The sequence below is a fragment of the Lemur catta genome, chromosome 7 (assembly GCF_020740605.2).
Source record: "Lemur catta isolate mLemCat1 chromosome 7, mLemCat1.pri, whole genome shotgun sequence".
NCBI classification, from domain to species: Eukaryota; Metazoa; Chordata; class Mammalia; order Primates; family Lemuridae; genus Lemur; species Lemur catta.
The window spans coordinates 102,964,464-102,990,664 of NC_059134.1; the positions used below are offsets into that span (position 1 = coordinate 102,964,464).

Sequence of the window (26,201 nt, forward strand, 5' to 3'; positions counted from 1 at the left end):
GATAGGTGCTCACACACCCCCACTGGCATTCCACACTTTCAGTCTCCAGCTCAGCTGTCTTCCCTGCTAGACGACTTCGAACACTGGACGGCAGAAGCCCATGTCTGCAGGTGACTGCTGGGCACACAGGAGGCACCCAGTCAATGTGTGCAGCCTGAATGACAGCAGTGGTACCAAAGAAACACCCACACACAAAACCAGAACGTTGCCTATTATGAAACCCTATGCACCACACGCGCAGGCTCTGGTTTTAGCCAAACATACAGACCCGCAGGTGCTCAGGCAGCACAGGCTCGATGCGAGCTGCGCAGACTGGCTCTGCCGAAACCACCTGGGGAGCTCAGGTGGCCCTCTTGCTCCTGGATCAGCGTTTCCGGGGTGGAACCTGGAAGCATCTATTTCTGTTTGTTTGTTTGTATTTTTTTTTTGAGACAGAGTCTTGCTCTGTTACTCGAGCTAGAGTGCCGTGGCGTCAGGCTAGCTCACAGCAACCTCAAACTCCTGGGCTCAAGCCATCCTCCTGCCTCAGCCTCCTGAGTAGCTGGAACTACAGGCATGCCCCACCATGCCTGGCTAATTTTTACTATATATTTTTAGTTGTCCAGCTAATTTCTTTCTATTTTTAGCAGAGACGGGGGTCTCATTCTTGCTCAGGCTGGTCTTGAACTCCTGACCTTGAGCAATCCTTCCACCTCGGCCTCCCAGAGTGCTAGGATTACTGGCGTGAGCCACCATGCCTGGCCGTATTTTTAAAAGCTATCTTTCTGTGTTTGAAAACAACTGGCCTTTCTGACCTGGAACACGTCACTTAAGTTGAGTTAGTCCTCCTGGTTTATTAATCTACAAAACCTTTGTAACCATACCTTACCTTCGTTCTACCCACACACAACTGTAACCAGCAAAAAAATGAGCAAACTGTCCATGGGCCAGTCCGCTGACCCAGGAGAGTGGCTCCCACAAACCTCCTTCCACAGAACTACCTGTTTGCCCGTCTGCTCCTCAAATGCACATGGCTGACAGGCATGGGACTGACCGGTTGATTTTTGCCATGCTACTAAAAAATACTTTCAAATGTTAACTCAGGTTTGTTTCTTCTTTTCTTGAGACAGAGTCTTGCTCTGTCGGCCAGGCTGGAGTGCAGTGACGTCATCATAGCTCACAGCAACCTTCAACTCCTGGGCTCAAACAATCCTCCTCCCTCAGCCTCCCAAGTAGCTGGGACTACAGGGGTGCACCACCATGCCCAGCTAATTTTTTCTATTTTTAGTAGAGATGGGGTCTCATCCTTGTTCAGGCTGGTCTTGAACTCCTGAGCTCAAGTGAACCTTCCTGCCTCGGCCTTGGCCTTCCAGAGTGCTAGGATCACAGGCATGAGCCACCACCAGGCCCAGCCCATTCAGTTCTCAATAGTAACATTTTTTTACCTGCCCGGCTAGCTCAGTCAGTAGAGGATGAGACTCTCAACAGTAACATTTTCTTCAAGCCAAAAGCATTCTAACACACAAAGTGGAAAATGATCACACACGCACTCATGGTTGTCAGTCCATGGGCAACTTTATAGATTCCTGGTTACCCTGTACCTGCCTTCATCTTTGCTAACAGAATTCTTCCCAGAATGGTCTCCGTGTTCAGCCTCCGCGTACTGGGGGCCCATGGCCTGTTTTCCCCTTTTCACGCTCACAAGCTCTTCTCAGGGATGAACAAACCTGAGCATCCTAAGAGCCTGTGTGACCTTGGCCTCTTGTCTCTCCCAATACTGGGTCCTTGTTACCAACACTTGGCCTCCAGGCCTGGTCCCGTCTCCCGGAACTCATTCAGTTTCTGCTAAAGGATGAGGAGCCCACCACTACTAGGGCAGCTTGAACTTACTCTGTCAAAAACCAAATGCAATTTTCATGTGGAACAGAAAAAAAGGGGGGAAAAAGCCCTCACTGTTTTTTTAAATATATGGATGAACAGGTTAAAAATGCATTGTGCCTCTCTCCTAACTTTTGGCCTAGCAACTAAGGAGGACGCATTCTGTGTGTTTCTAATTTCAAATCTGCAATTCTTTAAGGCCAGACCTGAAAACGGTGATGCAGGCTGTGGTCTGTTCTCCAGCTAAAGTGGCACTGCCAGACAGCAGTAACATAAACACAATTTATAATCCCCCTGGCCCACCAGCTCTGAAATTCTATCATTCTTTTTTTTTTTTTTAGACAGAGTCTTGCTCTGTCACCCTGGCCAGAGTGCCATGGCGTCAGCCTAGCTCACAGCAACCTCAGACTCCTGGGTTCAAGCAATCCTCCTGCCTCAGCCTCCCGAGTAGCTGGGACTACAGGCATGTGCCACCATGCCCGGCTAATTTTTTCTATATATGTTTTTTAGTTGGCCAGATAATTTCTTTTTATTTTTAGTAGAGACGGGGTCTCACTCTTGCTCAGGCTGGTCTCGAACTCCTGAGCTCAAGCAATCCACCCGCCTCGGCCTCCCTGAGTGCTAGGATTACAGGTGTGAGCCACCGCGCCTGGCCTGAAATTGTATCATTCTTGAAAATTTAACTGGTTTTTTTTTTTTTTTTTTGACTCTTGGAAGTTGCATTACTTTATAGCAACTGAAATAGTGATGTGAATATTTTATACCAGTAATTTTAAATTAACATGATTCAAATTCATAAAAAAAAATGACCATACTGATTTATTTAGTCTTAATTTTAAAGTACATAATTCAGTAGTGGTTTTTAGCATACTTACAATGTTATGCTACCATTCCTGCTATCTAATTCAGAACATTTTCGTCACCCCAAATGGAATCCGCACACCTATGAGCAATCATCCCCGATCCTCCCTGCCCTCAGCCCCTGGCAACCACCAATCTGCTCTGTCTCCATGGATCTGCCCATTCTGAACACTTCATATGAATGGAATCATGTACTATGTGGCCTTTTGTGCCTGGCTTCTTTCACTTCACACAGTATATTCAAGGATCATCCATGCTGTAGCATGATGCATCTTCATTCCTTTTTCTTTGGAAGACATTTTCTTTTAGGCAAAACTGTGATTTCACCATGGGAGTGAAGTATAAGTTTTGCTTCATGTATTTTTATCTTTCTGCTAAAGAGCAAACAAAACTGTTTTTGCTTTTATTTATTTATTTTAGCTTCTCATTAACCAAAGCCAAACCAAACTGGTTTGGGTTGTTATTAGCATTTTAGTACTTAAAACACAAATCGTTCCTTAGAATAAGCAAAATAATTTGAAATATTAGCATGCATGTTTCAAAACAACCTGAAGTATTAATGTGAATGTATCTTTCATATATTTCAGAATTCAAATATATAATATTCGTGAAAAATCCACAGGAAAAAAACATTCTAATTAAATTTTTTACCAGGCGCAATGGCTGACACCTGTAATCCTAGCACTTTGGGAGGACGAGGTGGGAGGATCCCTTGAGGCCAGGAGTTCAAGACCAACCTGGGCAACACTGCAAGACCCCTGTCTCTACAAAAAAAAAAAAAAAAAAAAAAAACTAGCTAGGAGAGGTGATGTGCGCCTCGCCTGCAGTCCCACCTACTCGGGAGGCTGAAGCAGGAGGATCACTTGAGCCCAGGAGTTTGAGGCTGCAGTGAGCTATGATCCAGCCACTGCACTGCAGCCTGGGTGACAGAGCTAGACCCCATCTTTAAAACAAAACAAAACAGAAAATTAACTCAGCTTGGGAGGAGGGGGAGAATCAAAGCAATGAAATAATAAATTGAGGGCAGAAACCCTTGATTCAAATAGGCATGACAGCCTTCTGCAGTCACATTTTTTTAAAAAAAATTAGCTTAAAAGAGTTTCAGATAAATTAAAAACACTAGAAAATAAAAAACATAATATGAAGTACATTGACATCCAGTTTATATTTATAGTATTCCTCAAAGTTCCAATAAAGCAAGTATGTGATTTTTGGCATTGTTCACACTTACGGGAGTATAAAATACTTTTCATTTTTAAGCATCTCATTTCATAGATCTATGCAGGTGCCAAGAAATTACTGAATCATGTCTTCAAAGCATGAAATCAGAAAATGCCTGTTTGAACTTGACAGTCTAAAGCCATCAGTAGGACAGTGTATAACCCGTATTTCTACAGGTATGTTTTGGTCCTACAAGCTTTAAAAACAGTGATAGCAGCAAGGATAAGGGTCTTAGGACACATCTTTTTCTTTTTTTACACAAATCTTTATAAAAATTATTTAATTTTTTTGAATTCTTAAAAAAGGTATACATATAAAAGTCTACCTTCTAGCCCCGTTCACTCTTCCACATAGTAGGCGACTGAAGTTAAGTTATGGGTTTCTTGTTTACCCAGAGTTTTTAAAAATGCATTTATAAATAAATATATTCCTTCCCCCTTGTTTTTCTTCAGTTAAGGATGTAACCTGAAGGTGTTTCCCCATCAGTTCAGAACGTCCTCCTCCCTTTCTACAGACGCACAACAGAGTACCACTGAATACAAATGCCATAATTTAACTGTTCGCCTGTTGATGGACATTTATGCTCCTGCTTCCAGTCTTTTGCTATTACAAATAACATGGCAAGGAACAACACTGTACATACATCATTCTGCACATGTGACAAATGTCTTCGTAGGATAAAAATCTTAGAATCTCTGAGTCAAAGGATATCTGTTGTGTATGTGTGTGTGTATATGTATATACGTACCTTTTTTTTTTTTTTTTTTTAGAGACGGGTCTCGCTCTGTCACCCAGTGGCGCGATCACAGCTCACTGTAACCTCAAATTCCTGAGCTCAAGAGATCCTCCCGCCTCAGCCTCCCAAACTACTGGGATTATAGGTGGGAGCCACTATGCCTAGTTCAAATATATATTTGTTATTATGTCATGATATCACACTGCCACCACTCAGGAACCGCTTCACAATTTACAGGTTAGCAATTCTGTCTAAAAACCTTAGGGTTTGTACAAGGTTTCTCTGATTTAGTTCCAATTTTAGTTAGCATTTTTCAGGCTTGTCATTAGTTCACATGAGCACTGCGATTCTGCAAAGAATGCCACAATCAGGCCGGGCGCGGTGGCTCACGCCTGTAATCCTAGCACTCTGGGAGGCCAAGGCGGGTGGATCGCTCGAGGTCAGGAGTTCGAGACCAGCCTGAGCAAGAGCAAGACCCCGTTTCTACTAAAAATAGAAAGAAGTTATATGGATATCTAAATATATATACAGAAAAAAAAAATTAGCCGGGCATGGTGGCACATGCCTGTAGTCCCAGCTACTCGGGAGGCTGAGGCAGAAGGATTGCTTGAGCCCAGGAGTTTGAGGTTGCTGTGAGCTAGGCTGACGCCATGGCACTCTGGCCAGGGTGACAGAGCAAGACTCTGTCTCAAAAAAAAAAAAAAAAAAAAAAAAGAATGCCACAATCAACTCTTTCACATGTGATTAAGCAATCTGCAAAACTATTCCCATGCCGTTAAATTGGAAATGTCCAGACATGTGAGCATTCTGACCCCACTTTCCAAGGTTCTTCGTCAAGCACAAGTGCACAGAAAGGTTCTGCAGACAGGACTGGGTGTGCAGCGCTGGACCAAGCACTACTGGAGAGCAGCAGCCTGATGTGCATAGGGCGCCCAGCCCTGCCCCAGACTGGGGTCTAGCACACAACGCAGTTCTGAAGGATAAAGGAGCGCAAGAACACTGACACAAAGTACCAGCCAGCATCCTCATGGACACGGGACCACAACTGGAAACTCAAGCCTCAGCACGCACAAGACCAGGAGAACTGGGCAGGCTGCTTTCTTTTTAGTCTCTGACATGGTTTAGGAGACATCAGGTCAAAGATGGGGAGCTCTCTAACTAATAAGCAGCTTTCTCAGGATGAATCAAAGGTCTAGGCATAAAAGTATCTGAAAGGTTCTTTATGAGGGGTTTCCTCTTGCAGCTCTATTATGCTTAGTTTACTAAGTTTAGGAATACAAGCTAAAGAACGAGGGTCTACGAGTGTCTACAGCTACATTTACACATTCTGATATTCTGCTGACAGCTGGGGAAGCACAAATGCTCTAGTGTTTAAGGCCATGTAGTTAAGGCTGAATGTAAGAAATATAACTGGACTTGTAAAGGCTTTTGATTCTCATGAAGTTTTCAGAACTGCCTACCAGAAAATGACATAACTGACTGGTGGAAATAGTAAAAAGAAAGGATTTATTGTCAGCCAAGGAAGCATCTCGAGTGCCCCATCTCTCCCAGCTCAAGGCTCTGTTGCTGCAGTGCCCTCTGTCTGTCTGTCCAGCCTCTACCGTCCATCCTCATCCTCTCACAAGAAGCTTCTCAGAGAACCCACTTCCAGCCTCGACACCCACTTTCCTGTGATCTCACAGCCCTTGATGCCTCTCCCACGGCCTCCCTGGGGAAGCATGCCCTTTCCAAGGACCAGTGCGGTTGCCCCCCCAACCCCCATGCTGGTGTGCACCCTCCCACGAAGTCTCTCTTCCCACTGCGGCCCTGCCCCAACCTCCTGCATGCTGAATGCAGCCTCACAACCTGCACTCCACCACCCCACCTCTTCTGGGAAGGTTCTCTGCGCCCCCCAAGGGCGACCTGGCCAGTTCCCTCCCTGCACTACACTGGACACTGTCTGCCTGCACCACACAGCACTGCCAGCACTTCACTGCACTCTCATGAGTCTACTGATCCTTCCTAGGGGAAAGAACTGTCCCCATCACTGTGAAAACCCTAAGCCCTGGCAAACAATCTAGCAAAGTGCAGGTGTTCACACAAGGACGTATGGAATTAACTCAGTAATATACTACCTTTGACAGGTAATATTACTGCACTATAGTCTTCTCAAGCTCTCATGGGTCTGTGTGCTTATATAGTCTTGCAAACCAGTCTGACAAGAGCCCTATGTCATAAACAGTTCTACCCTCTAATTTAACAAGAAGGCACCTCAGAATGAGTCAGAGGTCTAGGTCCAAAACTGTAACTAGAGGTAGTTTATTAGGAATGTTCTCACTGTGGCTCTGTTAAGCTTAGTAAATAGAAATACAAGCTAAGAATGAGTAGCCCTATTAATTCAAATCATTTGCTGAACAAAAAAAAATATTTCTAAGGCACTATGCTAGGTACTCATAGATGTAAACTGCAATAACTCTGTATGTGTTTAATGCTTTATGGTTTTCAAAATACTTTCATATATTTTATCGTATTTAATTCTCAGCAACCCAGTAAGACAAACATAATTACCTCATTTTACAAATTAGAACACAGACCCAGGCAGGTCAGAGAGCTGCAAAGGTCACTCAGTCAATAAGCAGCTTAGGACTCAGAACCCAATGCAGACGTTATCTTCAGGGGAAGATACCATGGTGAGGACCAAAACCTAGTCCAAACAGAGAATGAATTAGCTCAGTCCCAACTGTGCTGGGAGGGGCTGTGGTAAGGGGTTTGTAGGCAGATGCCTCAGAGCAAATGAGTGCCTACTTTGTGTGCAGTACTGTGGTGGATGCTTTATGTTAGTTTTCATTAAATCTGCCTATAATATTGGGAAGTAAATAGTATTCCTATTTTATAGATGGCAAAACAGTCTTAGAGGCAAAATATCTTGGCCAAGATCAAAAATTTGGTGCACAGATGACCCCAGACTTGAAATGGGTATGTAGAGCAGGGGGAGCAGTGAATGGCTGGGCAGAAAACAACAGAACACCATTGCAGCAGTGAGCTAGACAGAAGGGACTGCTGACAGTCAACCAATGACCCTAAATGGAAAGAACATGGGGGCCACATCCCCCAGGTTATCTTTTTGTATTTTCTTTTGCCTCCTCAAGACTGATCTGGATATACACTCAATCCTAACATTTCATGTGTTTATCTTAAAGCTGGTGGCATTTTAAAAAACTAGAATAAAAATGGAAAGAATAAAAAGTAAAACCAGCCACAGGCATCAGCCCCTGACCTCTCTGGGGACTGGGCCAGCCCCTGAATCCCAGCAGGGATGGGAGGGAAAGAGCACCTGTGAGGGATGACCCTGCAGGTTGCACTTTGGCCTTGAGCAAGGGGCCGAGAGGCACCTTGGGAGGAGGGAATTCGTGGGCCAGGGTGCAGGGAGGGGCAGAGTGAACAGACGGTCTGGGTAGAGGGAAACAGGGTGGGGAAGGAGAGTAAAGCCAGAATGGGGAGTCATGAAAGCAAGACTAACCGGGTTTAGAGTTTGTCCCTCGGCACAGATCAGTGCTAAACAAACACTCCCAAAGCCACGGCTGGGCTTAAACTGGTGGCAGTATAAAGTGTGCAGGGTGGACTGGAAAGGGGAGAGAGCACAGGCACAGTCTGGAACGCAGGCACGAGGCGCTCAGGGCCCAGCTTGGACACTAGAACACAAAAGGAGCGCATGTGGGGGGTTAGACTAGAGGAGAGAACTGTGCCGAGTGGCACTGGAGGAGGAGAGGAGAGGAGGGCGACACAGACTAAGGTGTGGATGGGAGGCCCAGGACAGAGAGAGACGGACTTCAAAGGAAAGGCGAGCACAGCTCTGGACATGAGGTGCAGCAGAACACCCCCATGGCTGTGTCTGCGACACTACAAAATTCTGGGCTGAGGTTCCCGTAGAGTCACAGACGTGGTGAAGACAGGCAACTCCACAGAAGGGGACTGCAGAAGGGAGCGAGGTGAGGCTGTCAGTGCATTTCTTAGTCACAGGCACAATGCTGTGTGCAAATGAAAGTCACTGTCCAAGAACAGTATCTTTGGACAGCAAGTGCTCCCTTTCCCTCCATTCTGTCCACAGACGTTTTCCTGATGCGAAAAAAACCCAATGCCCACCAGTGCAGCACAGTAAATACAGAGAGACATGCATAAGAACACAGACAATCATGATAACGTTTTATTCTAAAGCTGCAGCTAACAAAAGGCCTACCCAGAACCTGTTCCTTTAAACAAAGGACAGTGGTAAAATTGTTTAATGAAGAAAGAATGACTGTATCTAGACACTTGCCCTCTTAAACTACTGACAGTTTTTAAACTGATTTGAACTTAGTATTATAAGTGTCAATATCTCTTTATGTAGTATTACTCTAAAACTTGCAATGAGAGAATCTTAGACAGGAACTTTTAACTGAAGCAATACCAACAGTGTTTCGAAGCATAGGAAAACATGCATTCTAAGTCAAGACACCAAATAATCTCTTCATGAGCCCAGCGAAGCCCTCTGAACAGCAACTGATGTTTTCAGGCCAGCACAGTGGGATGCATCGGCCTGGAAGCTTACTATATTAACACTTTCAGGCACAGTCTAGGAAATATCACTTCCTGGCAGCAGCTGGCCCTTTCAATAACAATCATTTATAGTAAAAATATAGTTTGGGGAATATACAGAAGAAAGTATCAGGCATTCAAGAGTTTGCAAAAAGCAACCAGAACATAGCAACAGGAACCTGCTTTCAAACAATCTCTTCTTAATTCATGGTTAAACTTTTTGGGGGAACAAGTATTTCTATGGTTTGCACAAGAAAACAACCTTGGAATGTACATTCTTTCCAATTTAAAAACCTTTATTCTAACCACCCACTACTTTTTCTTACAAGGCCCTTTCCACCAATCAGGTGACTATCAGGCACCCTACTATACACACTCCAGAAAGGCAGCGTTTCTTGCCTGTACAACTCTCTCCTACTCTTTCTCCCTGAGATGGAATAAAGATCAGGCACACGAATAAAAATAAGAAGGGCAGTGATATCGCAGAAAAGCTGATGGAAGGAAGAAAGTTCAAACATATAATTTGGATTTTCACTTAATATGTGTTCTTTTATCTTTCTACAGGGAAGTTGGGGCAGAAAGGAGAGATTCACATGGTGATTGCTCCTGGTAATTCCAACAGGGAAGTGGCATTACTACTTGCCATGTAAATAAATGCTAAATTGCTTTCTTCAGTTTTATAGGTGTAACTGTCAATAATTTTTGTCATACTGTTGCCATCTGTCATACATTCTGGCCAGCCAGCATCTGAGCCCCCTTCCTGTGGCTGGGGGTCCACTCATGAGGAATAGCAAGTGGCCCAGAGGAGCCACTTGCTCTGTTAGCCTCTCCTGCATCTGCGGGTGACACCCTCAGAGTCCAGACTTTGGGAACAAGCAGGGCCGGGCTAAGCTGGTGTCCCAGGTAGTCATTTCATCCAGACAGGGCCAACGGTGTCGCAGCACAGGGTGCAGTTTCCAGGACAGGCAGCTTCACCAGACTGTTTTGCAGCAGGACTGGGCCCCGTGGCCTCCAACCCTGGTTCTCCTGCCTTCTCAGAGACACTGTAACCTAGTCAAAACCCTTACAATAATTTATTTTTCTGCACAGATCACACACGGAGTTTATAACTAAGCCCCTTGACTTGGAATGCTGATTTACTCATTAGCTGTGTTTTCACAACCTAGAATCTCATCTACTCTTCTCAAACAAAAAGCGGGAATGCAAAGGACGAGTGTGAACACATCTTTCAGATAACAGCCCCCACCGTGGACACGCTGGGTGCAAGTAGAGACTGTCACTGTGAACACCACACATTTCCATATCGGTTTGCACCTTCTTTTTCATTTCTCTCTTTTTCTACTGTTCACAATTAACTTTGGGAATCACAAAGAAGCATTCTTCACCATAACCAAACTTCATTACCCCATTCAATAATCACTATCAGAATAACGGCTAACATTTACTGAATGCTCATTAAATATCAGGCACTCTTTTTTCCTTAAAGAAATGAGGTTTTGCTGTCGCTGAGGCTGGAGTGCAGTGGTGTGATCATAGCTCACTGTAACCTTGAACTCCCAGGCTCAATGATCCTCCCACTTCAGTCTCCCAAGTAGCTGGGACTACAGGCTCGTACCACCACGCCTGGATAATTTTTCTATTTTGTTATAGAGACGGATCTTGCTATTTTGCCCAGGCTGGTCTTGAACTTTTGGCCTCAAGCAATCCTCCCACCTTGGCTTCCCAAAGTGCTGGAATTACAACAGTGAGCCAACTGTGCCTGCCCATTAAATACCAGGGCCCTTTTCTGAGGACTTCATGGAAATTAACTCTTATTATCTTCACCATGACCCTGTGAGGCAGGTCTCACAGTGAGCAGCAGAACTAAGGGGACAACCCAGACCCACAGTCCATGCTCTTATGAATGACCTCAAAATCATACTGTATTAACAAGCAATTTCCTCCATAAACACAGAAACAAATGCAATGAAGAAAATTCTTACAATTTCCCTTTTGACTCCTTGCCCTTCTCACAAAACCTTCACTATTACATTCAAGGTAGGAGTTACATTCCCATTCCAAGGCACCGAAATCCTGCTTGCTGTCGAATGTCTAAACGACGCAGACACCCCCTACAGCAGGAAAGCTGGGGCTCATTCCCAGTGTTCCTCCTGCCTGCCTCTACCTCACCTTCTCCAACTACTGGCTCTGGTCTTGTGCAGGTGAATAATGGAATCACTTTTTCACCTTTCTCTACAACTTGCAGAAAAGAACTGCGCAGGAACTACATAAGATTAAAGAATCAGACAGCAAAGCGGGTGTTCACAATCATCTAGCTGTAGGGCTTTCCAACTGCCCTGCACAGGTGGGGTAAAGCAGGAGGCTAGGCGGTCTAAGCAAATGATGCTCCAGGGCAGCCAACCTTCACCTGAGCTGCTCTGCTCACCTACTGAAAACACCTTTCAGAGATCGGCTTCTTTCAAAAGCATTCAACCACAGGGCCCACCCCTTCATTCTACAGAGAAGCAACCGGAGGCTCCAAGAGGTTAACTGATGACCAGAACAGGAAACACCTCTCAGCTCCTGGGCCACGTGCTCCCACGCTCTGCCAACCTGCAGTTCCTGTGTGTCAAAGGCAGGGAACAAGGTGGAGACCCTGCCCACTGCGACACACAAACAACTGCTGACTCATGTGTTATGTTTCAAACCCACTGCTTTTATTTTCCTCTCTGCCATTCCAGTGATTTCTTTAAAGTCATCGTTAAAGCACTGACACAACTGCAGGTTAGCATATTTTAATTTTGCAGCAGGTCAAGAGATGACTGACAGGAAACAAAGCAAAGATGTCACACACTTGCTATGAAGCTAACATACAGCACACTTAAACCTCCTTGTTCTACACTGGGAAAAAGTTTCTGGGGAAAAGCAATGAAGAAAGGGAAAAAACAGAAACTCTAAATACCTTGGATTAATCAAGTAGAAAAGCCAGAAACAGAATTAGATGAGACATGGAAGAACAGTTGACTGTAAAGATTCTGGGCATTAGAGAAACCAACTTAGGACATGAGGAAATCACTTCATTCCACTGTGAGCCTAGTGCGTGCCAGGTGCTATGCTCGGCACTGGGGACAGAACAGCACCAAGCAGCAGGCCACAGGGGAAGGCACTTCGTTTGGACTCAGGCTTCCACCCCAGGCAGGGACAAGAGCCTGTGTAGCTGCCCACACTACTCAAAGGTAGTGCGGGTACGGAAGGGTGGAAGGGGAGCTGCCTGGGAGATAAAGACCGTCTGCTAAAGAACCACAGCATATGCACTCCGACACCGCACCAGGGCTGCCTAAGGGATATTGCTAACCGCAATCCTTTCACGCAGGTAAAGAACTCTGAAGTCAGACTTCCTGGGTTCAATTACAGACTCTACCACTTAATATCTATGGGATTATGAGCAAGTTCCCCAACCTCTCAGTGCCTCAATGTCTTCATCTATAAAATGGGGTACGTAACAGTACCCTGCTTTATAGTACTATAATGAGACTTCAGTGAGATCATTCCTATAGAGGATTAGAAGCAATAAACATTAACTATTATCTCATTTAATCTTTCAAACATCCACATACCCAACCCTGTGATAATACCTAACATATGGTAGACACACAATAAATATTTGCCCAAAAATAACTCCAAATAATTATGATCGCTAATTTGCTGATGAGAAAACTGAAGGCTCAGAGATACCAAGGAACCTGACAGAGGTACCACAGCAGAGATGGCACACACGTCCAGCTGACTCCAAGACCACGCTCTGCAGGGACAGACAGCTTTCTTCGCCATCCTCACCACTCGCCCACTTTGGCCAAGGAACACACATCGGGGGAGAGGGTGGGGTGCCACATGCCTACAGAGACAGACAAGAGGTGTGGTGATGCACACTGCGTATGACCTGCTTCTAAACCATTCATTCCAGTCAGTAGGTCTCCATCAATCACGAAAAGGAATGGAGAAAGGGAAATCAATTGTTTTTTGTAAAATGTCTTCAAACAGCAAGAAGAATGACGGCCTCCCTCTGACGTGAACACACCAGTGTCTGTGGTGGAGGTGAAGAAGCTGAGCCACAACACAGCAAAGTCAGATCCTACACAGAACTTCTTTAAACCTTTATGCATCAACTGCATTTCCCACTCAGTCACAAATGAAGTCCTTTATATTTTAATTTGCATGAAAAGAAATACCACACTGGACTATTCACATTAATCCTCAGACTATTCAAAACAACCTTAGCCTACCACATTTGTCTATTTTAGGGTACATAAGATACTATGATGACCTCACCGGTCATTCACATTTTCCCCCATCAACTATTTTTAAGGTGGAAGGAAGAGACTGCTCTGGCTTTTTTTTTTTTTTGGAGACAGAGTCTCACTCTGTTGCCTGGGCTAGGGTGCTATGGCGTCAGCCTAGCTCACAGGCAACCTCAAACTGCTGGACTCAAGCAATCCTACTGCCTCAACCTCCCAATTAGCTGGGACTACAGGCATGCGCCAAAATGCCCGGCTAATTTTTTCTATATATATTTTTAGTTTTCCGGTTAATTTCTTTCTATTTTTTAGTAGAGATGGGGTCTCGCTCTTGCACAGGCTGGTCTCGAACTCCTGACCTCAAGCGATCCACCCACCTCAGCCTCCCAGAGTGCTAGGATTACAGGCGTGAGCCACCGCGCCAGGCCTGCTCTGGCTTCTTAACATCACCATAAGATTGCAAGAGAGAACAATCACTCAGAAATATTGATTAGTCTCAAGTAAAACTTTAACAACTTTGGCATGCTGCTATTTGAAATCAATTTTTCTGTTAGTACTGGCAAAGGCTTAAAACTACTGCAGGAAGGATAATTAGCCCATTTGCAACGCAGAAAAACTCGGAAATGCAGGATATGCTTCAAGCTTCCAAATTTATTTTCAGAGCAAAATGAAATTTCCTCCTCCGAATGAGAATGAGACTCTGTGAAAGGCAAGAGTATGAACTCCACGGGTGAACCTCCCTGCCAAGAGAACCACAATCCAAAAGTCTGCAGGATGCAGCCAAGTGCTCATTTTTAGCTACAGGGAAAAAAAATCTACAAAGTGGAAACATTTTGTCCACATCTCTAAATTAGCATTAGCAGGCGCCAACAAAGCTCTAGCTACGCTTCATTTCTGAGAGTGAAAGGGGGCACTATCACTAATTGCTCCAGGATAAAAAGCAAAACCCAAGACTGTCCCCTACAACCCGGGACACGTGATCACCCCACCTAGAAGGGCTGGGTGGGGCAGGGCTGGGAGCAAGACTTTTGAGTATACAATTTTTATACAGTTCTGCCTTTTGAACCATGTAAATGTTTTATGTATCTGAAAAATAGTAAACCTAAAAAGAAAAATGCAAACCCTGAAAGCAAGAATTTAAATAGTAACAAATGAACCTAATGGTATATCAAATTGATAATTACTTTATCTGTGTGGTTATATCAAGTTGCTTGAAAATTCATAATCCTAACTGCATATTCTTAAGAGATATTTATTCTAAAGTCCAAAAGAATTGCTAAGAAATCCTAAAACTTCACTCAAAAGGTTGATTTTTAGGGATATCATAGGATAAAGAAAATAATGTTAATATCATTTGAAATCAAGATCAGTATAAGAAAATAAATATAAATGTAAAATAAATTAAGAAAAAACTAGGTTTTAATTTATAAAGTAATATCAATTTGAAGTTCTTCTTTTAATGAACTTTTTTCTAGCTCTGTCCAATGACAGATGTTAACTCCCATGACATCTAGCTCCCAAATACTGATTTCTAAGCATCACTCTCCCACTAAAAGGAACCAGGGCTCTCTAGAGGAATGATTTCAGGTCTGAGGCAGGAAAAGCACAAGTGGGCCTGGGAAAGATTTTTGTGCCAGGAAGTAATGAAGCACTCAAAACTAATGGGGTCTTGGCAAAAGGACAGAGGAGCCATCTGAAGGGGACAGTGTGAACATCCAAGGAACGATGACTGATTGTAATACACTGAATACATACACATCCAAGTGTCTACAGCGATTGAGAAGATAGAAGGGGAACAAAGGAGAATGCTCTTCTTTAGGTAGAAGGGCAGAGAGTTGGAAAAATCACCACTTTGCAACTTTCAACATCACAATTAATTTGGCCAGAGGACACTAACAGAGGCTAAAAGTAGTTGGTGGAAAGTCACTAGGGAACAAGCAATTGCAGAGAAAGCCAGAAGAGGGGTCTGCAATCTCCATCTCAGCCAGGTGGCCCCACTTCATACCACCAAGAATGAGACCACCAGACCCGTGTCCCTCTCGAAGTGACGCTAAAAGCAGGGAAAAGATGGGTAAGGCAGGAATGCAGTAGAGATACTCAACCACAGTGCAATGAGAATTTACTTTACACATATTTGTACTTTTAACTCCTATCATTATTTAACCAATAAAAAGTGCAGATATACAAGTTGTTAGGGTGAACATCATTATGCATGTCTCTTCCAGATAAGAAGCGTTTCCTTAGCAGAAGTCAAACTGCTGTGTCAGAATGTGAGCATTTTTGAGGATCTTTAGACACAGGGCAAAACTGGTTCTCCAAACGATTTGTACCACATTACTCAGTTGTAGCTAGCAAGAGTCAGCAAGCAGAAGACAAGATAAGAGAGGCCTAATCCGAGAGAACAGCATATTTACAAAGAAGCTGTAAGAAAATGAGGAATCTGCACACGGGAACTAACCACAGCTGGGGAGGAACTGGGAGAGGCCAGATCAGGAAAGAAGTGAAGAGACTGGAGTTTGGCTTCAGCCTGAAGGGAGGTGGAGAACTGAAGCATTTTGGGCAAAGGAAAGGCAATCAGACTTGCACTTTAAGATCATGCTGCAGCAAGGCGTTATGAACTGGAGGCAGCTATGGAGCAGCCAGGAGGCCACTAGAGGGTCCACTCTGGCCAGTGGGCCTCAGAGGTAACCTTTAAGGGATGGAGAGGTCTGTTCACAGCACCTGGAGATGCGCAGGGCACGGTTAGTACAGAAAAGAAGGACAGATGTCTCCTTGGTTTCTGGCCTGACGAGGGAGAAAACTGTACCATCCACAGGAGTAGGGACAGATCTGGGGGAAAGATGGTTTGGGCCAATGTTGAATTTAAGGAGCCTAAAGGCCACCCAAATGGAAGTACACCACATGACACGCAGGCAAGGCATCTGTGAGACAGAGCTGTGAGAGTGAAGGAGTACCCTGGGTAGCTGAAACTCCCAGGAAAACCACCTCCCCAAGTTCTGTCCACACAAACACAGACGGAAAACAGAAAGCGTTCCCACATGGCACCATCCGTGCATTTAACTTGCTCAAATCAAACATCACAAGTGCTTTTTCCTCCCATCTCTTTACACAACTAAAAGAAGTATGTAGGCTATATAAACCTTATTACCAATTGAACCCTTATTACAAATACTAGAACAGTGCCTGACACATAACAGGCACTCAATAAAATACTTAATACATTAATGTATACATTATTCACATATATGCAAACATTATGTATGCTGCATTAAGACAATATGTATTTATGTATATAATATTAAAAAGTATATATCATTCTGTGCCTTGTGGGATGGGCCGGGGCAACCGTGCAAGATTCAGTGCAAGACCTTGTCTCAAAAAAAAAAAAAAAAAAAGTAACTATTCTAACCAATGATTTCTATCCTGTGTCCATTCTTGCCTCTACCTCCAACCCACTATCCACATAGTATGATCTTTTAAAAACTCAACCAAATCATGTCACTCTCTCCCACTAAGACTGCAAGGTACTTAAACAAAACAAAAACAAACAACTCTTCAACTCTTCACCTTGCAAGGCTCTGTCTGATCCCACCTCAGCCTACCTGGCCAACCTCACCTTGTTCCACTCTTCCCTCCAAGTCCAGGAACAATGGCCCAGTCCCCAGCCTGGCACCAGCTAAGTCCTTCCTTGCCTTGCCCAGGTAGCCCCACTTCTGAGACAGCTCTCACAGCGGCTCCTCTCAGCCTTCAGATCTTGGCTCAAGAGCGATCCCCTCAGAAAGCCCTGCCTTCCTGGACGACAGTGCAGCCACACTCAACCAAGGTCATGGCTTTCCTTTTAACTATTTCATTCTGTCATTCACAAGCTGCCTTTGTCTCAAGCAAGTGTATTAAGTAAGCCCTCTGAGGGCAGGGATTCTGTCTGCACAGAGCACTAATATTCACACAGGGCTCAATAATGGAAGGGGTGGTTCTATCCCCTTGCCGATGATTAAAGGTACAGAGAAACAGGCCAGGCACAGTGGCTTAGGCCTGTAATCCCAGCACTGTGGGAGGCCAAAGCAGGAGGATCACTTGAAGATAGCCTGCACAACATAGTGAGACTCTGTCTCTATTAATATTATATATTTTTTAAAAAGGTGCAGAGAAACAGAGGAAGGCAAGACAGGGCTGCTTTCAATAAAATGGCAAAGTGTGTGCAAAAGAGAGAAGATATAAATGGTCCAACAGTATTTTGAAAGGATATATTTAACTGTTTCATAAACCAAAAACAATGAAAATAAGCATGGTATTTTAAAAGGGATTTTATCAACTACTACTAAAAAAAGCACATTGCAGGGGATACCATCTAAACTCAAGGAGTAGTCGTTTGTATCTACCCTCGGGGAAGAGTCCTTTAGCTAATTTTGCCTATTTCGGATTCTTAATTTATTTACTAACTTGAGCTTAGCAAGTAATAGATCAAACCTTACTGGTGGTACTTAACAATTAAATTATAGTAAAGTGTTGCAGCCAATTTTGCATTATAGCAGTAATTGAGAAAAGCTTGTGATTTCTTATACCAGAATTTTTCAACCTCCAGCACTTCTGACATTTGGGGCCAGATAGTTCCCACGCAGTGTTTAGGAGCATCCCTGCCCTGGTGGTGACAGCCACAAATGCCTCCAAATGCTGCCGCCAATGTAGGCATCTCTTGTCTCTGCCGCCCTCCCCCAGGCTTCACTCTGGCATCTTTCACCCCACTCCGTCAGGTTTTTCTTTTCTAACGCTCCCTGTCCTTATAGTCCAACATCCTAGTTTGGGCTATTAACACTTCATGCCTACACTGCAGAAACAGCCTCCTGACCAGGCTGTGCATGTGCCTTCTTCCCTTTCCAATCCAGCCAGCACATTTTATACCACTACTGTTTAATTTTGACAAGAAACACAACTGACACAGGCAGATTTATTTTTCACTAAATTTTGATTTGATTTTGAGACATTATTCCTTAAGAATATTCTGAGTTCTCTACCCCTGTCCCAAGGACTAACAGACTGAGAGAGACATAGGCAAACTTTGAGGCCTCATCCACAATTCAACCCGAACATATTCTCTTTTCTAGGTCTTATATGCTAGAGTTCTCCAAGTAAGAGGTCTTTTAAAGACTGTAAAATCACTACACTAGGGTTTAGAATAAAATCTGCACTTGAAAAGGCAGTTGCAACTTTAAAGTAGAGGCCTGGGTGGTGGCTAATGAGGCGGAGGCCGAGGCTAGAGCTCAGGAGTTTGAGACCTGATTGAACAAGAGCAAGACCTCATCTCTACCAAAACCAGAAAAAATTAGTGGGCATGGTGGTTCCTGCTACTCTGGAGGCTGAGGCAGGAGGATCACTTGAGCCCAAGAGTTTGAGATTGCAGTGAGCTATGATCACGTCATTGTACTCTACCCAGGGCAACAGAGAGAAACTCTGTCTCAAAAAACAAAAACAAAAAAATTTTAAAGTGAAATTAGAGGGAAACCTAAAAGCAGTAATTTTTAAAAACAGTCAAAAAGAAAACTCCTGTGTGATCAATTCACAGAATTAACACCATGTAACCTCTCCCACCTTCCTAGTCTTCTTTGCTACTATCAGATCACAAACCCTTCTCATATCAAACAATGATGATCAATATATTTACTATGACTTTTATATGTTGCTACAGATGAAGAGAGCACACCAGGTTTTTTAATCCACTTTCAGTTATAAACATGGGTAGCTTGTAGTACATCAACCCATCAAGAACTAGAAAAGCTGAACACATTTTTAAAGTCTGTTTGCAGGCATCAAAACCATACCTAGGCAACCACAATGGGGAGGCCAAGATTACAAACAAAAAGGAAGCCCACAGAGAGCCCCACTTTTTCCCTCAGGGCATATGATAATTCCGAAGGATTTGGGGCAGTGCAATGATACAGTAGGAAGAAAACACAGCAGAAAATAGTGGCTAACAGAGCTCTGGATGGCCTCACAGGGGCTGGGAAGACAAAGCTGGAGTATAGGCTGGACAGCCAGGAATTCAGGGGCCAAGATCCCAGAGAAAAAGGAGACACAGAAAATGAGCCCAGCACTCTGTAAAACCTGGCCAAGAAGCTGAATTTTCAGTAGTCTCATGGTATTAGGGAGACAAAACTTGGGCTTCGGGACGGGCCAAGGAGGAGGGGTCCTGGGAAACACAGTGGGGTGGCGGTTGGGGGTAAAGGCAGCTTAAACTGAGGTTTACAAGACTGAATCCTAGCATCAGGTCATTCAGTCCCTGACTGAGCTGAGATGATCTGTCCCTACCCTAAGCATGTGTCAAATAATAAAAGGAAACTCACTGAAGCAAGACAGTATCACCTGGCACCTCCAGTTTTTAATACATAATACCTGATACTCAATTAAAAAAATGAAAATGGGCATATCAACAAATAGGACCAAGACAAAAAAGAAAAATAAATAGAAACAGACCAGGACATGACCCATATATTAGAGTTATCGGATGCACACTTCAACTGTTCAAAAATGTACTTGACAAAAGGAAAAATTTCACTGGAGAACCATAATATTAAAAAAAAAATCAAACATTCTAGAACTGAAAAATACAGTAACTGATATTAAGAATTCAAGTTATGGGCTAAATAGCAGATTGAACAATAGCTGAAGAGAGGATCAGTGAAGTGGAAGATAGGTCAGTAAACAAATATCTATACAGATATACAAAGAAAGCCTAGAAAATATAGAAATAAGCATAAAAGATGTACAGGACATGGTAAAAAAGATCTAATGTGCATACAAATGAAGACCCTCAGAGTGGAGGAAAGACAGAACGGGAAATAAGGAATATTTACAGAGAGAATAGTTCAAACTTTTCCAAAACTAATTAGGAATCAATCCACCCATACAATGAAGAACAGCAGTTTTGCTGATGCCTAAGACAAAAAGAATGTGTTAAAAGCAACCAGAGAAAAAAACGTACTGCCTTTTTCAAGAAAAACGAAGCCAGAAAATAATGGATAGGTAGCTATAAAATGGTGAAAGAAAATAACATGGAATTCGATACCCAGCAAAATCATTCTACAAAAGTGAACACAAAATAAAGACTTTTCAGGCAAACAAAAATGACAGTTCATCACCCATAGACATGAACCAAAAATAATATTAAAGAAAGTTCTTCTGGGAAAAGAGAAGTAATCCCGGGCAGAAACATGAAAAAATAATAAGGAATGAAGAGCAACAAAAAGGGTAACAATGAGGATAAATCTAAATTAACATTAGCTGTACAAAACTGATAATGCCAAAAACATACCTAAAATTAAAATGTTTAAAAAAATAACACTATAAAACAATGACACAAAAGGTGGGAGGGAGTTAAGTGCAGTTCAAGTGTCTCAAGAAACAGCAGTGCCTAGAAAGCAGTAAAGGTACTAAATCAGGCTTAAATTTAAAATGCATCTTGGGCAGGCGAGGCGGTGGCTCTCGCCTGTAATCCTAGCACTATGGGAGGCCAAGGTGGGAGGACTGCTTGAACTCAAGAGTTGCAGACCAGCCTGATCAAGAGCAAGACCCTATCTCTACCAAAAACAGAAAAAATTAGCCAGTTATGGTGCCATATGCCTGTAGCCCCAGCTACTCAGGAGGCTGAGGCAGGAGGATCGCTTGAGCCCAGGAGTTTGAGGTTGCAGTGAGCTATGATGACGTCACTGTACTCTACCCAGGGTGACAGAGACTCTGTCTCTAAATAAATAAATAAATAACAAAATAAAATAAAATGTATCCTGTATCTGCTAATGTGGCTACTAGAATCTGAATTACATGATTAGCAAAGCTGACATAATTGACAAATATCAAATACTGCATTCCCACAAATATACATTATTTTTAAGCGCCCAGGAAACACTTAACAATACTAAACATATGCTGGACTATCAGAAAGTCAACACATTTCAAAGGATTGAAATAATGCTGAGTATATTTAGGTATCTAATGGAATGAAGCTAGAAATCAATAAAAAGATAACTCTAGAAAATCCACTCCCAAACATTGGAAAGTTAAGAAATACACTTCCAAAAATTTTTTTGAATAAAGAAAGATACCACAGTGAAAATTAGAAAATTTTTTACATAAATGATAATGAAAATTTGACTTATCAAAACTTGTGGGATGCAACTGAAAGTGTGCTTGGAAGGAAACTTACAGCCTTAAATACATATATTAGAAAAAAAGAAAGGCTAAAATAAATTATCTACTCAAGAAACTAGAAAAAGTTGGTTCTTTGAAAGAACTTTAAAAAATGACAAACTCGGCTGGGTGTGGTGGCTCACGCCTGTAATCCTAGCACTCTGGGAGGCCGAGGCGGGTGGATTGCTCGAGGTCAGGAGTTCGAGACCAGCCTGAGCAAGAGCGAGACGCAGTCTCTAATAAAAATAGAAAGAAATTATCTGGCCAACTAAAAATCTATACAGAAAAAACTAGCCGGGCATAGTGGCGCATGCCTGTAGTCCCAGCTACTCGGGAGGCTGAGGCAGTAGGATCGCTTAAGCCGAGGAGTCTGAGGTTGCTGTGAGCTAGGCTGACGCCACAGCACTCATTCTAGCCTGGGCAACAAAGCAAGACTCTGTCTCAAAAAAAAAAAAAAAAAAATGACAAACTCCTTGTAAGATTGATTAAGAAAACGAGACAAGGCAGGAATTACCAGCACTGAGAATTACTAAAGGCGACATCACTGCACATAAGTACATTACAAGCTATTGTATACTGACAACTTGGAAGATGTGGGACCTAAACAGACACACAAAGAAAGACTAAAACTCTCGTTTCGACTTACAAAATTAATTCTGAAATTTTTCCTTCTCACAAGGAAAATTCTACACCATCTGGTTTTGCCAATTCTTCTAAACATTTAAGAAAGAAAACACCAATTTTACAGGAACTTTACTAGGGAAGAAACAGAAAAACAAAGAACATTTTAAAGACAAGCATAACCTTGATACCAAAGCCTAGCAAGGACAATACAAGGAAGTAAAATTACAAATCAATCTCTCACAAATATAGATGCAATAATCTTAAACAAAATATTAACAAATACAATCCAGTAAAAGAATTCGAGATCAAGTTAGAATTGTTCTAGAATTACAAGTAAAAAAGTTAAATCACCACATAACAGAAAAATCACCTGTCTCAAAAGATGCAGAAAACTCATTTAAGAAATTTAAATTTAATACCCACTCATGATTTTTAAAAATTCTTAGCAAACTAAGAATAGATGAGAATTTTTGCATTTTGATAAAGAATATCTGCAAAAATCCTACAGTAATTATCACACTTAAGGGTGAAATAGTGAAAGCTTTCCCCGATAGTGGGAGCAAGACAAGGATTCTACTGTATTCTACACTGTACTACAGATCTTAGCCAGTGCAATAAGGAAAGAAAAATAAAAATGGTTATAGCACTTGAGAAAAAAGAAACTGTCATTATTTGCAGACATAACTATGCACACAGAGAAAATACAAGTATTATCCCTATAAATAAATTTAGCAAGATGAATATGCAAAAAATCAATTCTATCTCTATAATGTAGTCATAAACAATTATATAACTTATTTTTTAAAAGATACAATTTCTAATGGCATCAAAAATATCAAATACCTGTGAATAAATCTAATGAAAGGTGTATAAGACCTATATGTAGGAAACTAAAAAATATTAAGACAAATTAAATAAGATCTAAATAAACAGAAGGCTATTTCATGATCATGGATTAGAAGGTCAATATTAAAAAGACGTCATTTCTCCCCACACTGGTCTATGGATTAAATGCAATACCAATTAAAATCCCAGCACATTTTTGCAGGCAAGAGTGCCAAATCAACTTGAAAATTTATCTGAAAATGCAAAGGGCCAAAGCTATCTAAGGAAATCTTGAAGACTAAAGGTGGAGGACTTAAATTACCAGATCTCAAGACAGACTATACCTACAGTAATTTAGACTGTGTGCTATCTGTGCAATAATTATAACCAAAAGATCAACAGAGCAGAAGAGAGTCCAGAAACAGACCCATAGATTGACAGTCACTTGACTGAGATGACAATGCGGTGCACTGGGGAAAGGACGGTCCTTTTAATAAAGTACACAGGATTAACTGCATATCCATATACTAAACAACAACAAAAATAGGAATATTGGTCCCTATCTCACACCATAAACGAAATCAATTTCAGACGGAAAATGATTAAAGTTTTTACTAGACAATGTAGGATAACACCTTCATGAACTTGGCCTAGCAGATTTCTTAAACAGGACACAAGCATTAAATATTACTGAAACAATTGATCAATGGGGCTACATTAAAAATTTAAAACTGCTTATCAAAAGATACCACTGAGAGAGTGAAAAGTCAAACACAAGAGCCTAAAAACAATCGACCATAGACATATGTACTCAGAACATACGAAGAACTCCTTAAAATCAATAAGAAACAAAACAGACAACCCGATGGAAAAATGGGCCAAAGACAATCATTTCACAAAAACAACATCCAAATGGCCAATGGAGGCCAGGTATGGTAGCTCACGCCTATAATCCCAGCACTTTGGGAGGCCGAGGCAGGAGCATTGCTTGAAGTCAGGAGTTTGAGACCAGCCTGGGCAACATAGTGAGACCTCATCTCTACAAAAAACAAACACACACAAATGGTCAATGAACACATGCAGTGAAGCTCTACCGCTGTATGTTACTTGTCATCAGGGAGTAGCAAATCAAACCACACTGAGCTAAATACCCATCAGAATTGCTAAAATTAAAAGAATGGACAATACCAAGTGTTGGAGAACATATGAACTGACTTCTCATACACTGTTCGTGGTAGTACAAACTATCACAACCAATATGTACTAAGGCTGAACAAATACACACAGTATCACCCTGCAACACCTCTCCCTTCCATACACCCAACAGAAATTTATATATATCTGCACCAAAAAACAAGCAAGAATATTACAGCCACATTTGTAAAAACTGGAAGCAACCCAAATGTTCATGAAGGGTAGAAAGACTAAATTATGTTACATTTGTACACCGGATTACCAGACAACAGATGAGAATGAGCACAGGTATTTGAGACAACACAGACGAATCTTACAAACATAACGTTGAACGAAAGAACCAAGAAACAAAATATACGTATTATTTTATTTCTCTCACATAAAGCCAAGAATACGCAAAAGTAATCAAAGGTGAAATGTGAAGACCGTGGTTAGCTTTGGGGGACAATTACCGGGAGCAGTTAGGCGGGCGCTTCTAAGAAGTCAGGTAATATTCCACCTCTTGATATGAGTGGTGGTTACGCAAGTGTGTTAACTTTGTGAAAAGTTCACTGAGACATACACTATGATTTGTGCATTTTTCTAATGTACATTAAATTTCTTGACAGTATACTCTGATTTGCCTACATAATGTGCCAGAAGTACAAACGCACTTAATTGACTCATTCACCTACTTGGTCGCACTATTAGCCACCAAAGATGAGCCAGATTCCAGGAAAGGGAAGGGTCCAAAATAAATTTACTTACTGGTTCCCCTGTTTCTGAAATGCTGGGATCAGGTGCTCAGGAGGTGACGTGAACTGTTGGCACCATCACATTATCCACTTGACTAGGCATTTCCAGGCTACTACACTGAGCAGTAGCCAGAAACAAATTACTGAGCAACCATCTCACCAGTGGGTGTGACAACCCCCACTGCTGAGACTAACTGTACAAAATTCCTGTCACTTCCTGGACATGTCCTGTGTGTCCATGCTTTCCAAAAACTACCTTATTAACTCAGCATATGTACCTCAAATTATATTCAAACAAACACAATTTAAAAAAAACCTACTGAAAAGATTTACAAACGCAATAACATTCCAGTAAAACATAAGTTGGCCAATCCTTTTAAACTTTTGTTAATAAAATCTGACCTAAACAAACTTTCTAATTTATAAGGTTCAAATGAAAAAAATTTTAATGATTCTCTAACCCAATGAAAAAGGAACATATAGCATAACATCAAATTATTGTTGCTAAAAAGGAAATCCAAATGTTTGGCTTATCAGTCTTTCAGGAGAACTGACTATAGCCAAGAAATGCATTAAGGCTAGTAATTACTCGGGTACTAATTTATCACTGCAGACCCATCATGAGAGTACAAATGTATGCTTATGTAGGTCTACCTGAAGGCACCATATGGGCACCTATTTTGAATAAGTAAAACGGCGCCTAGACAACTCCTAAGTAACACCTAAGTAAACACCAAAGTAACCTCCTTATCTCCCACTGCTCTGCATCATTCACCTTACACTTTTCTAGTTTTAACATTTTCTCTCTTCATATACCATTAAATCCTCATTCGACTCAATAAGGCTTTGAAACACTGGTCCAAATGTAATATACTTAGAAAAACAACTTCAGTTGTTCTAAGCTTTAAAATTCTAATGTTTAAAATTCTTATCTGCTAAGGAGAAAGTTCCTAAAGAATCTATCTCTAGTCTTCCATTCCCTAAAACAAATTTGACTTATAAAACACAGGTGTTCTGACAAAGGTAAACCGTAAAAAATTTTTTTCTGGGAAATCAATATTATTTGTCTATTAGATTTCATTAGGAAATTGGAAATACATGAGATACAATCCATGGAAAAATACACATTTAACAATAAAAGGC

The 26,201-nt window shown here is 42.0% G+C and overlaps 1 protein-coding gene across 5 annotated transcripts in view; it reads right to left on the reverse strand.

Annotated features, from left to right (window-relative positions):
• Positions 1 to 26,201, reverse strand: part of PPFIA1 (PTPRF interacting protein alpha 1) — a 92,247-nt gene that overhangs the window by 63,938 nt on the left and 2,108 nt on the right. The gene's annotated exons all lie outside the window — the stretch shown is intronic.